The sequence below is a fragment of the Bombina bombina genome, chromosome 6 (assembly GCF_027579735.1).
Source record: "Bombina bombina isolate aBomBom1 chromosome 6, aBomBom1.pri, whole genome shotgun sequence".
Classification (NCBI taxonomy): Eukaryota; Metazoa; Chordata; class Amphibia; order Anura; family Bombinatoridae; genus Bombina; species Bombina bombina.
The window spans coordinates 788741149-788755015 of NC_069504.1; positions in this window are offsets into that span (position 1 = coordinate 788741149).

Below are 13867 nucleotides of genomic sequence, written 5' to 3' on the forward strand. Positions count from 1 at the left end.
CTGCAGCATCGGACACGATCCCCTTTGCTCGTTTTCACATGAGACCTCTACAGCTTTGCATGCTGAATCAATGGTGCAGGGATTATACAAAGATATTACAATTAATATCCTTGAATCCCAATGTACGACACTCTCGACATGGTGGATAGATCACCATTGTTTGGTTTAAGGGGCTTCTTTTGTTCGGCCAACCGGGACTGTGATCTCAACAGATGCGAGTCTTTCAGGTTGGGGAGCTGTTTGGGGATCTCTAACAGCACAAGGGGTTTGGAAATCTCAAGAGGCGAGATTACCAATATATATTTTAGAACTCCGTGCAATTCTCAGGGCTCTTCAGTTTTGGCCTCTGCTAAAGAGAGAACCGTTCATTTGTTTTCAGACAGACAATATCACAACTGTGGCTTATGTCAATCATCAGGGTGGGACTCACAGTCCCCAAGCTATGAAAGAAGTATCTTGGATACTTGCTTGAGCGGAATCCAGCTCCTGTCTAATCTCTACGGTGCATATCCCAGGTGTAGACAATTGGGAGGCGGATTATCTCAGCCGCCAGACTTTACATCCAGGGGAGTGGTCTCTCCATCCAGATGTGTTTTCTCAGATTGTTCAGATGTGGGGTCTTCCAGAGATAGATCTCATGGCCTCTCATCTAAACAAGAAACTTCCCAGATACCTGTCCAGGTCCAGGGATGTTCAGGCGGAAGCAGTGGATGCACTAACACTTCCTTGGTGTTATCATCCTACTTACATCTTCCCGCCTCTAGTTCTCCTTCCAAGAGTGATCTCCAAAATCATCATGGAACAGTCTTTTGTGTTGCTGGTGGCTCCAGCATGGCCACACAGGTTTTGGCATGCGGATCTGGTTCGGATGTCCAGTTACCCGCCTTGGCCACTTCCGTTATGGCCGGACCTACTATCTCAAGGTCCGTTTTTCCATCAGGATCTCAAATCATTAAATTTGAAGGTATGGAAATTGAACGCTTAGTTCTAAGTCATAGAGGTTTCTCTGACTCAGTGATTAATACTATGTTACACGCTCGTAATTCTGTCTCTAGAAAGATTTATTATAGAGTTTTGAAGACTTACATTTCATGGTGTTCTCATAAATTCTCCTGGCATTCTTTTAGAATTCCTAGAATTTTACAGTTCCTTCAGGATGGTTTGGATTAGGGTTTGTCTGCAAGTTCATTGAAAGGACAAATCTCCGCTCTTTCTGTTTTATTTCACAGAAAGATTGCTATACTTCCTGATATTCACTGTTTTGTACAGGCTTTAGTTCGTATTAAGCCTGTCATTAAATCAATTTCTCCTCCTTGGAGTCTTAATTTGGTTCTGAAGGCTTTACAGGCTCCTCCGTTTGAGCCTATGCATTCTTTGGACATTAAACTACTTTCTTGGAAAGTGTTGTTCCTTTTGGCTATCTCTTCTGCTAGAAGATTTTCTGAGCTATCTGCTCTTTCTTGTGAGTCTCCTTTTCTGATTTTTCATCAGGATAAGGCAGTTTTGTGGACTTCTTTTAAATTTTTACCTAAGGTTGTAAATTCTAACAACATTAGTAGAGAAATTGTTGTCCCTTCCTTATGTCCTAATCCTAAGAATTATTTGGAGAGATCCTTACATTCTTTGGATGTGGTAAGAGCTTTGAAATATTATGTGGAAGCTACTAAAGATTTCAGGAAGACTTCCAGTCTATTTGTTTTATTTTCTGGTCCTAGGAAAGGTCAAAAGGCTTCTGCTATTTCCTTGGCTTCTTGGTTGAAACTTTTGATTCATCAAGCTTATTTGGAGTCGGGTCAGGCCCCGCCTCAGAGAATTACAGCTCATTCTACTAGATCAGTCTCCACTTTGTGGGCTGTTAAGAATGAAGCTTCAGTTGATCCGATTTGCAAAGCGGCGACTTGGTCCTCTTTGCATACATTTACTAAATTCTATTGTTTTGATGTATTTGCTTCTTCGGAAGCAGTTTTAGGTAGAAAAGTTCTTCAGGCAGCTGTTTCAGTTTGATTCTTCTGCTTTTGATTTAAGTTTTTTTCTTTCAAAAATGAAATAAACTTATTTTTTTGGGTTGTGGATTAATTTTTTTCAGCGGAATATGGCTGTTTTTATTCCCTCCCTCTCTAGTGACTCTTGAGTGGAAGACTCCACATCTTGGTTATTGATATCCCATATGTCACTAGCTCATGGACTCTTGCCAATTACATGAAAGAAAACATAATTTATGTAAGAACTTACCTGATAAATTCATTTCTTTCATATTAGCAAGAGTCAATGAGGCCCACCCTTTTTATGGTGGTTATGTTTTTTTGTATAAAGCACAATTATTTCCAAATTTCCTTTGTTGATGCTTTCTACTCCTTTCTTTATCACCCCACTGCTTGGCTATTCGTTAAACTGAATTGTGGGTGTGGTGAGGGGTGTATTTTTAGGCATTTTGAGGTTTGGGAAACTTTGCCCCTCCTGGTAGGATTGTATATCCCATATGTCACTAGCTCATGGACTCTTGTCAATATGAAAGAAATGAATTTATCAGGTAATCTCTTACATAAATTATGTTTTTCAGCATGTCCCTATAGAAGTCTATCATGTGAAGTAAAAATGCAATGAATAATTTCTGATGCATTAGTAAAATCCTGTTATGATCTATGAATTAGCATGACAAAACTCTATTTGCAGTGCTAAAACTATCTTGCTTCTTATTTTGATAAGTATTCTGTGCGTCTAGTTGGAGTGAAAGAATACAAAGATGTATGCTGATTTTCACATACTTTAGAATCTACAACTATAGTTAAAAATGAACATAAAACTTTCATTATAAATTTCAAAATGATTTTTTTTAATTAATCTTTATTGAGATATAAAATGTACAAAGGACATCGCAAATAACAAATAAAGACATAATTGTCTAAATGAAAGTAAAAGTCAATATATTGCATATCAATAGTAAGTATCAAGATGCAGTATGTTCTCTTCCATGACTTGACCTGAGTCAAGTGGTTGAATAAGATGGTTTTCAAACCTAAAGTCCAATCTGATATAGAGAATCACAAAAACAGCATAATAGACGAGAAAGGACTGTATAAACAGAACAATAAAGCAGTACATTTCCCAAAAACTCAGGCCTTTAAAACGATCAGAAGATATACAGAAAAGGGTATAATAGCCCAACTCGATATAGACCCAAAGATAGAACCTATTATACTGGAATCTTAATATTTATATGTTGTAAAGACTGTATTAGATGTGCACCATGTCCCTAAGTATATTTCATACACTAACAGGTCAACTAAGCTACAATGATAACCAGAACCAATGAAAGGTGTAGGAGAGAAAAAAGGGAACAGTAAAGGAAGAGAAAAAGCATTGGAGGCAAAGAAAGTATAGCAAGTATAGCACTCCCCTCACTCCTCTGCCTTTTAGCGTAAGACAACCCAACCAGAAAAAGGACAAACCCAGAGAGTCTGCCTTCATAGCTCCATCCCATTGCATCCAAATCAAAACATGCATATCAATAGCGCAGAGCGAATTATGAAAATATTCTTCCAATATACAGATGTGATAAATTATATCTAGTACAGGCTGAATGATAGGACAAACATCTAATTTCTGACAGCATTTCTCAGACTTTTCAGGAATTGTTAGTGGAACCATATGCCATCTAGCTTCATCTCATAGAACGTTATGCAATGAATGTATTTTTTAGTGTTTTATTATTATTATACTTTATTTATGAAGCGCCAACATATTCCGCAGCGCTGTCCATAGGTACAATTAATTTAAATAAAACAATGATATAAAACTTGTAAGAGACATGACAAAATTTACAAACACATACAGGAAGAATTGAGGGCCCTATTCCTTTGGGAACTTACAACCTAGAAGGGTAGGAGGTTGAGAAACAGGAGGTGAGGACTGCAAGATTGAGAAAGATGTTAATGCAGAGTTAGATAAGGGAAATGTTGTTAGGTAAGTGAATTTATTATTGACTGGGTGGTAGGCTTCTCTTAACAAAAAAGTCTTCAGGGAGCAAAAAGAAAGCTTAGGGCAAAGCCTGACAGCACGAGGGAGAGTGCTCCAGAGGGTACGTGCTGCACGACAGAAGTCCTGCAGTCTAGCATGGGGAAAGGTGATAGTCAAAGATGCACGGAGCAGGTCATTGTTGAATCTTAGTGGGCGGGCTGGAGTATACTTGATTATTAGAGACAATAGGTAGTGGGGAGCGGCGTTGGGGAGAGCTTTGTATGTAAGGGTGAGAATTTTGAATTTAATTCTGCTGTGAATGGGAAGCCAATGTAGGGACTCACAGAGAGGTGCAGCAGATACAGAGTGACGGGAAAGGTGGATTAGCCTGGCAGAGGCATTTAGGATGGATTGAAGGGGGGAGGCGGGAAAGAGGAAGGCCAGTAAGTAGGTTATTGCAGTAGTCAAGTCGGGAAATAACAAGGGAGTGGATTATTTGCTTTGTGGTGTTAGCACTCAGAAAAGGGTGAATCTTGGAAATATTGCGTAGGTGTTTGCGGCAAGATGTAGAAAGTGATTGGATGTGGGGGACGAAGGATAGATTTTATTCAAGTGTAACTCTAAGGCAGAAGTCGGCGTAGAGCTTTGGGGGGGAATTAGAAGGAGCTCAGTCTTGGACATCTTAATCTTTAGGTGGTGAGAGGCCATCCAGGGGGAGATACCAGATAAGCAGTCGCTGACATGAGAAAGGAGAGAGAGCTGGGGTGGAGAGGTAGATATGTGTGTCATCAGCATATAGGTGATATTTGAAACCATAACTGTTGATAAGTTTACCCAGTGAAGCAGTATAAATGGAGAAGAGTAGAGGACCCAGAAAAGATCCTTGAGGTACTCCAACAGATAGAGGCATTGGAGAGGAGGAGTCGCAAATGACACAGAGAAAGACCCGTGAGACATATAGAAGTGAATCCAAGAAAGAGCAGTGTCACAGAGGCCAAAAGAGCTAAGGATCTGTAGGAGGAGGGCTTGGTCAACTGTGTCAAAGGCAGCTAAGAGGTCAAGTAAGATGAGTATAGAGTAGTGGCCAATACTTTTAGCAGAGAAAAGATCTTTAGTGACCTTGGTAAGGGCAGTCTCAGTTAAGTGTTTGGGGCGGAATCCAGATTGCAGGGGGTCAAGCAAGGAATTGGTGGACAGGAAGTTGGTTGGACGATTGTAAATTAGTTTTTCAAGGAGTTTTGATGTTAGTGGAAGCAGTGATATGGGGTGGTAGCTTTCGTGAGAATTAGGTCGAGGGAGGGGTTTTTTGAGTATGAGAGTGACTTTTGGGTGTTTGAAAGAAGATGGAAATGAACCGCTAGGGAGAGATAGGTTGAAGATGTGAGTAAGAGCAGGAGTGAGTGTGGAAGATAGGGAGGGTATTATATGGGAAGGGATAGAGTTGAGCGGGCAGGTAGTGAGGCGTGAGGAGTATAGTTAGAAAGAAACTTCATTCTCAATGGCTGGATGGAAGATGCAGAGGGTGGCAGAGGGAGTAATTGGGCCTGTTGTTAGAATATTGTAGGTTGGTGTTGGGATGTTGCTTTAGATAGTACCTGTTTTGTTTAAAAAGTAATCTGCCAGGTCTTGAGCGTGTTTGCTGAGGATGTCAGTGAAATAAGTTTAGAGGCAGCTGGGGCAGATTGGTTGTCAATAGCTTTGTAACGCATCATATAAGATTTTGAATATTCCAATCGTTAAGAAATCAAAATATCGCTAACATATTGACTATACGGTATAACAATATATACAAGCTATTTTAAATTAACTGTGTTATAATAGCTGTACCCTTTAGAAACCGAAATATTGCTGCTATGTTTAGTGTTGTCAAAGAAACTTCGTTGTTTCTAAACCAATCAGGTCATTTCACTACCTTTAAATTAAGGCTGTTACCGTACATCTAGAGCTTGAAAAAGACCCACTGCGGGTTGAAACGCATTGCTCTTGTGTTTTAAGTTTGTCTCCCTAAGGCTTCCGTAGTCTTTGTCTTCAGTTATCCTTCGGCTACAGAGTGATTCAGACGGGTGCTCCAGCTTACCACCAATTCGTACTGCCACTAGGAAGGATATAGTGTTGGGAGCCGCCAGAAAGGATCTCCTTGCCGCTGGAAAGGATATACCGCTGTGAGCTGTTAGACACTGAAGGGACTTTCGGACATCTTTTCACCAGACCCTGTGTAAGTAAAAGTGAAAACCTTTATTTGGTAACCCTTCTGCTGTGTGATCCGGCTTCTTTATTTCATTCCAGCTTCAAATTTCGACATCTCGTCTGGCCTGTCATTTGAATTTATCTCCTGGCTTGTTTGGAAATCATCTGTACCTACAAGTTCATCATCGGTTTCTTCTCAGCTGTTATAATTTATTGTTGCAATTTATCATTGCAAATCTTATTTGTTGCCAAAATTTCTCTAATTTTTGTTCTCTTTTGTATTTATTGTATCATTGTATGCTACACTTTATATTGCGCCTGATCAACGCATGTAGAGTATTTTTGTATATTGAGTTTATTTTAACCAGTTGATATATAAAATTTATGTAGATTTTGCACTTTATTCATTGGTTTGTTTTTATTTTTATTTTAGCCCTTTATTTGGCTATTAATTTGACTCACTTTTTTAAATATTTAAAGCATTAGCTGTTGTAGCCAAATAGGCTTTTTTCTGCATATATATTTGTTTTTCATTTTTTTCACATTTTTTACCACATATATATTTTTTATTATTTCCACATTGTGTTTAATATTTTACACATATCTTACACATCTATACACATATGTTTATATATTTTATGTCACCTATATTAAGCTTTTAGTAGCGCTTATGATTTAAAGATTTTCTCTGGATTTTTTCCAGTTTTGATCTTGTGTTTTCAATTATCAAAGAGGGTGGGGTCCCTCAAACTTTTTCAGAAGCTTAATAGGGTTTCTAAGCGCAGTTAACCAAATACCTTTTTTGCACACACAGAATTAGCAAATATACATTGAGCTAACATTTAACAAATGTTATTAAAGAACAAAGGTGAATTATTTATGGTTAGTAACCATGAGACATTATTTTAATCTGTTAGAAAAGGGGCATAGTTAATTTCTTCATTTAGGCCGCTTGGATTTAGAGATTTTAAGTTATAAATCCACTTACACTCCTGTTGCAGGAGAATTTTATCTAAGTCACCTCCTTTTCCTTGCAGCTCAATTTTTTCCAATCCTCTAAACCGCAAATCATTTTTGTTGCTGTTATGGTTAATTAAAAAATGCCTTGCTACACTACTTGTTTTATATAGTTTGTTTTTAATGTCCCTCTTGTGTTCATTTATTCTTTCTCGTAGCGCCCTATAGGTTTTCCCTATGTAATATATTTGACAGCTGCAAGTTACCATATAAACCACTCCCTCTGATCTGCATGTTATGTGACCTTTTATTTGTCTTGTTTTACCTGAATTTTCAACGAAACTTTCCCCTGTTAACAAATTTTTACAAACTGAATATATTCTGCATTTAAAATTGCCCTCTTTTTTGGATAATAAGTTTAGCCAATTGGCATCTTTCACAAAATGACTAGAAACCAGTTTATCCCTTAGGCTTGATGCCCTTTTTGCTGTAAGTCTAGGTCTGATTCCTATTCATTTTTTTAGAATCGAATCAACTGTTAATACATGCCAGTGTACTCAATATGGATTGGAATTCTTTCCACTTATTATTGTATTTAGTTACAAATCTAAGTTGCTCATCATCATTTTTAAGTTCTTTGTTATATAGTAGGGTTTCTCTATTGGTGTTAATAGCCCTTGCATAGGCCTTTTTTAGAACACCCTGAGTATAACCTCTTTCTTTAAATCTGTTTTGTAGCTCTCTAGCTTCACTTTTAAATTGCTTTATGTCTGAGCAATTTCTTCTGTATCTTAAATATTGTCCCTGTGGAATATTCTTGAGAAGGAATGGAGGATGATGGCTTTCTGCTCTCAAAAGAGTATTACCTGCTGTCTTTTTTCTGAAAGTAGCAGTACTTAATTTATTTCCCATTTTGGATAATTTCAAATCTAGGAAGGAAACTTCCTTTTTTACTGAATGTATATGTAAATTCTAAATTATAATCATTCTGATTCAAACTTTCCATAAATTTATGTAACTCCTCAAGTGAACCTTCCCAGAACATCAAAATATCGTCGATAAATCTTATCCAAAAACTGAAAGGACAGTTCTCCATATTATATACAGTTTCCTTTTCCCAATACCCCAGAAAGAGGCATGCATAAGTTGGGGCACAGCTGGTCCCCATTGCAGTCCCCAACAATTGTTCATATACTCTTTTATTGAATAAAAATAATTATGTTTTAAAAGAAAATCCAATAATTTGATTACAAATTTTGTATGTGCATTATATTTTGAACCTCTTTGTTCCAGAAAATTTTCCATTATTTTTATGTCTCTTTCATGGGGTATTGAGAAATATAATGCCTCAACATCTATTGTGACTAAAATAGTCTTTTCTTCTAAACAAAGTCCATCAATCCTTCTCAATACATCTAGGGAATCTTGAACATAAGAGGGAAGGGAGGTTAGAAAAGGTCTTAAGCAGTAATCAATGTACTGGGATATCTTTTCTTGACAAGCATTACCAATTTGTTGCTCTTCCATTTGGCCTAGCAACAGATCCAAGAATCTTTTCAAAGGTTCTGGGTGCCCTACTATCTGTAATCAGAGAACAGGGTATTGCGGTGTTTCCTTATTTGGACGATATCTTGGTACTAGCTCAGTCTTTACATACTGCAGAATCTCACACCAATCAACTAGTGTTGTTTCTTCGGAAACATGGTTGGAGGATCAATTTACCAAAAAGTTTCTTGATTCCTCAGACAAGGGTCACCTTTTTAGGCTTCCAGATAGATTCAGTGTCCATGACTCTGTCTCTAACAGACAAGAGACGTTTAAAATTGGTCGCAGCATGCCTGCACCTTCAGTCTTAGTCATTCCCTTCAGTGGCTATGTGCATGGAAGTTTTAGGTCTCATGACTGCAGCATCGGACACGATCCCCTTTGCTCGTTTTCACATGAGACCTCTACAGCTTTGCATGCTGAATCAATGGTGCAGGGATTATACAAAGATATTACAATTAATATCCTTGAATCCCAATGTACGACACTCTCGACATGGTGGATAGATCACCATTGTTTGGTTTAAGGGGCTTCTTTTGTTCGGCCAACCTGGACTGTGATCTCAACAGATGCGAGTCTTTCAGGTTGGGGAGCTGTTTGGGGATCTCTAACAGCACAAGGGGTTTGGAAATCTCAAGAGGCGAGATTACCAATATATATTTTAGAACTCCGTGCAATTCTCAGGGCTCTTCAGTTTTGGCCTCTGCTAAAGAGAGAACCGTTCATTTGTTTTCAGACAGACAATATCACAACTGTGGCTTATGTCAATCATCAGGGTGGGACTCACAGTCCCCAAGCTATGAAAGAAGTATCTTGGATACTTGCTTGAGCGGAATCCAGCTCCTGTCTAATCTCTACGGTGCATATCCCAGGTGTAGACAATTGGGAGGCGGATTATCTCAGCCGCCAGACTTTACATCCAGGGGAGTGGTCTCTCCATCCAGATGTGTTTTCTCAGATTGTTCAGATGTGGGGTCTTCCAGAGATAGATCTCATGGCCTCTCATCTAAACAAGAAACTTCCCAGATACCTGTCCAGGTCCAGGGATGTTCAGGCGGAAGCAGTGGATGCACTAACACTTCCTTGGTGTTATCATCCTACTTACATCTTCCCGCCTCTAGTTCTCCTTCCAAGAGTGATCTCCAAAATCATCATGGAACAGTCTTTTGTGTTGCTGGTGGCTCCAGCATGGCCACACAGGTTTTGGCATGCGGATCTGGTTCGGATGTCCAGTTACCCGCCTTGGCCACTTCCGTTATGGCCGGACCTACTATCTCAAGGTCCGTTTTTCCATCAGGATCTCAAATCATTAAATTTGAAGGTATGGAAATTGAACGCTTAGTTCTAAGTCATAGAGGTTTCTCTGACTCAGTGATTAATACTATGTTACACGCTCGTAATTCTGTCTCTAGAAAGATTTATTATAGAGTTTTGAAGACTTACATTTCATGGTGTTCTCATAAATTCTCCTGGCATTCTTTTAGAATTCCTAGAATTTTACAGTTCCTTCAGGATGGTTTGGATTAGGGTTTGTCTGCAAGTTCATTGAAAGGACAAATCTCCGCTCTTTCTGTTTTATTTCACAGAAAGATTGCTATACTTCCTGATATTCACTGTTTTGTACAGGCTTTAGTTCGTATTAAGCCTGTCATTAAATCAATTTCTCCTCCTTGGAGTCTTAATTTGGTTCTGAAGGCTTTACAGGCTCCTCCGTTTGAGCCTATGCATTCTTTGGACATTAAACTACTTTCTTGGAAAGTGTTGTTCCTTTTGGCTATCTCTTCTGCTAGAAGATTTTCTGAGCTATCTGCTCTTTCTTGTGAGTCTCCTTTTCTGATTTTTCATCAGGATAAGGCAGTTTTGTGGACTTCTTTTAAATTTTTACCTAAGGTTGTAAATTCTAACAACATTAGTAGAGAAATTGTTGTCCCTTCCTTATGTCCTAATCCTAAGAATTATTTGGAGAGATCCTTACATTCTTTGGATGTGGTAAGAGCTTTGAAATATTATGTGGAAGCTACTAAAGATTTCAGGAAGACTTCCAGTCTATTTGTTTTATTTTCTGGTCCTAGGAAAGGTCAAAAGGCTTCTGCTATTTCCTTGGCTTCTTGGTTGAAACTTTTGATTCATCAAGCTTATTTGGAGTCGGGTCAGGCCCCGCCTCAGAGAATTACAGCTCATTCTACTAGATCAGTCTCCACTTTGTGGGCTGTTAAGAATGAAGCTTCAGTTGATCCGATTTGCAAAGCGGCGACTTGGTCCTCTTTGCATACATTTACTAAATTCTATTGTTTTGATGTATTTGCTTCTTCGGAAGCAGTTTTAGGTAGAAAAGTTCTTCAGGCAGCTGTTTCAGTTTGATTCTTCTGCTTTTGATTTAAGTTTTTTTCTTTCAAAAATGAAATAAACTTATTTTTTTGGGTTGTGGATTAATTTTTTTCAGCGGAATATGGCTGTTTTTATTCCCTCCCTCTCTAGTGACTCTTGAGTGGAAGACTCCACATCTTGGTTATTGATATCCCATATGTCACTAGCTCATGGACTCTTGCCAATTACATGAAAGAAAACATAATTTATGTAAGAACTTACCTGATAAATTCATTTCTTTCATATTAGCAAGAGTCAATGAGGCCCACCCTTTTTATGGTGGTTATGTTTTTTTGTATAAAGCACAATTATTTCCAAATTTCCTTTGTTGATGCTTTCTACTCCTTTCTTTATCACCCCACTGCTTGGCTATTCGTTAAACTGAATTGTGGGTGTGGTGAGGGGTGTATTTTTAGGCATTTTGAGGTTTGGGAAACTTTGCCCCTCCTGGTAGGATTGTATATCCCATATGTCACTAGCTCATGGACTCTTGTCAATATGAAAGAAATGAATTTATCAGGTAATCTCTTACATAAATTATGTTTTTCAGCATGTCCCTATAGAAGTCTATCATGTGAAGTAAAAATGCAATGAATAATTTCTGATGCATTAGTAAAATCCTGTTATGATCTATGAATTAGCATGACAAAACTCTATTTGCAGTGCTAAAACTATCTTGCTTCTTATTTTGATAAGTATTCTGTGCGTCTAGTTGGAGTGAAAGAATACAAAGATGTATGCTGATTTTCACATACTTTAGAATCTACAACTATAGTTAAAAATGAACATAAAACTTTCATTATAAATTTCAAAATGATTTTTTTTAATTAATCTTTATTGAGATATAAAATGTACAAAGGACATCGCAAATAACAAATAAAGACATAATTGTCTAAATGAAAGTAAAAGTCAATATATTGCATATCAATAGTAAGTATCAAGATGCAGTATGTTCTCTTCCATGACTTGACCTGAGTCAAGTGGTTGAATAAGATGGTTTTCAAACCTAAAGTCCAATCTGATATAGAGAATCACAAAAACAGCATAATAGACGAGAAAGGACTGTATAAACAGAACAATAAAGCAGTACATTTCCCAAAAACTCAGGCCTTTAAAACGATCAGAAGATATACAGAAAAGGGTATAATAGCCCAACTCGATATAGACCCAAAGATAGAACCTATTATACTGGAATCTTAATATTTATATGTTGTAAAGACTGTATTAGATGTGCACCATGTCCCTAAGTATATTTCATACACTAACAGGTCAACTAAGCTACAATGATAACCAGAACCAATGAAAGGTGTAGGAGAGAAAAAAGGGAACAGTAAAGGAAGAGAAAAAGCATTGGAGGCAAAGAAAGTATAGCAAGTATAGCACTCCCCTCACTCCTCTGCCTTTTAGCGTAAGACAACCCAACCAGAAAAAGGACAAACCCAGAGAGTCTGCCTTCATAGCTCCATCCCATTGCATCCAAATCAAAACATGCATATCAATAGCGCAGAGCGAATTATGAAAATATTCTTCCAATATACAGATGTGATAAATTATATCTAGTACAGGCTGAATGATAGGACAAACATCTAATTTCTGACAGCATTTCTCAGACTTTTCAGGAATTGTTAGTGGAACCATATGCCATCTAGCTTCATCTCATAGAACGTTATGCAATGAATGTATTTTTTAGTGTTTTATTATTATTATACTTTATTTATGAAGCGCCAACATATTCCGCAGCGCTGTCCATAGGTACAATCAATTTAAATAAAACAATGATATAAAACTTGTAAGAGACATGACAAAATTTACAAACACATACAGGAAGAATTGAGGGCCCTATTCCTTTGGGAACTTACAACCTAGAAGGGTAGGAGGTTGAGAAACAGGAGGTGAGGACTGCAAGATTGAGAAAGATGTTAATGCAGAGTTAGATAAGGGAAATGTTGTTAGGTAAGTGAATTTATTATTGACTGGGTGGTAGGCTTCTCTTAACAAAAAAGTCTTCAGGGAGCAAAAAGAAAGCTTAGGGCAAAGCCTGACAGCACGAGGGAGAGTGCTCCAGAGGGTACGTGCTGCACGACAGAAGTCCTGCAGTCTAGCATGGGGAAAGGTGATAGTCAAAGATGCACGGAGCAGGTCATTGTTGAATCTTAGTGGGCGGGCTGGAGTATACTTGATTATTAGAGACAATAGGTAGTGGGGAGCGGCGTTGGGGAGAGCTTTGTATGTAAGGGTGAGAATTTTGAATTTAATTCTGCTGTGAATGGGAAGCCAATGTAGGGACTCACAGAGAGGTGCAGCAGATACAGAGTGACGGGAAAGGTGGATTAGCCTGGCAGAGGCATTTAGGATGGATTGAAGGGGGGAGGCGGGAAAGAGGAAGGCCAGTAAGTAGGTTATTGCAGTAGTCAAGTCGGGAAATAACAAGGGAGTGGATTATTTGCTTTGTGGTGTTAGCACTCAGAAAAGGGTGAATCTTGGAAATATTGCGTAGGTGTTTGCGGCAAGATGTAGAAAGTGATTGGATGTGGGGGACGAAGGATAGATTTTATTCAAGTGTAACTCTAAGGAAGAAGTCGGCGTAGAGCTTTGGGGGGGAATTAGAAGGAGCTCAGTCTTGGACATCTTAATCTTTAGGTGGTGAGAGGCCATCCAGGGGGAGATACCAGATAAGCAGTCGCTGACATGAGAAAGGAGAGAGAGCTGGGGTGGAGAGGTAGATATGTGTGTCATCAGCATATAGGTGATATTTGAAACCATAACTGTTGATAAGTTTACCCAGTGAAGCAGTATAAATGGAGAAGAGTAGAGGACCCAGAAAAGATCCTTGAGGTACTCCAACAGATAGAGG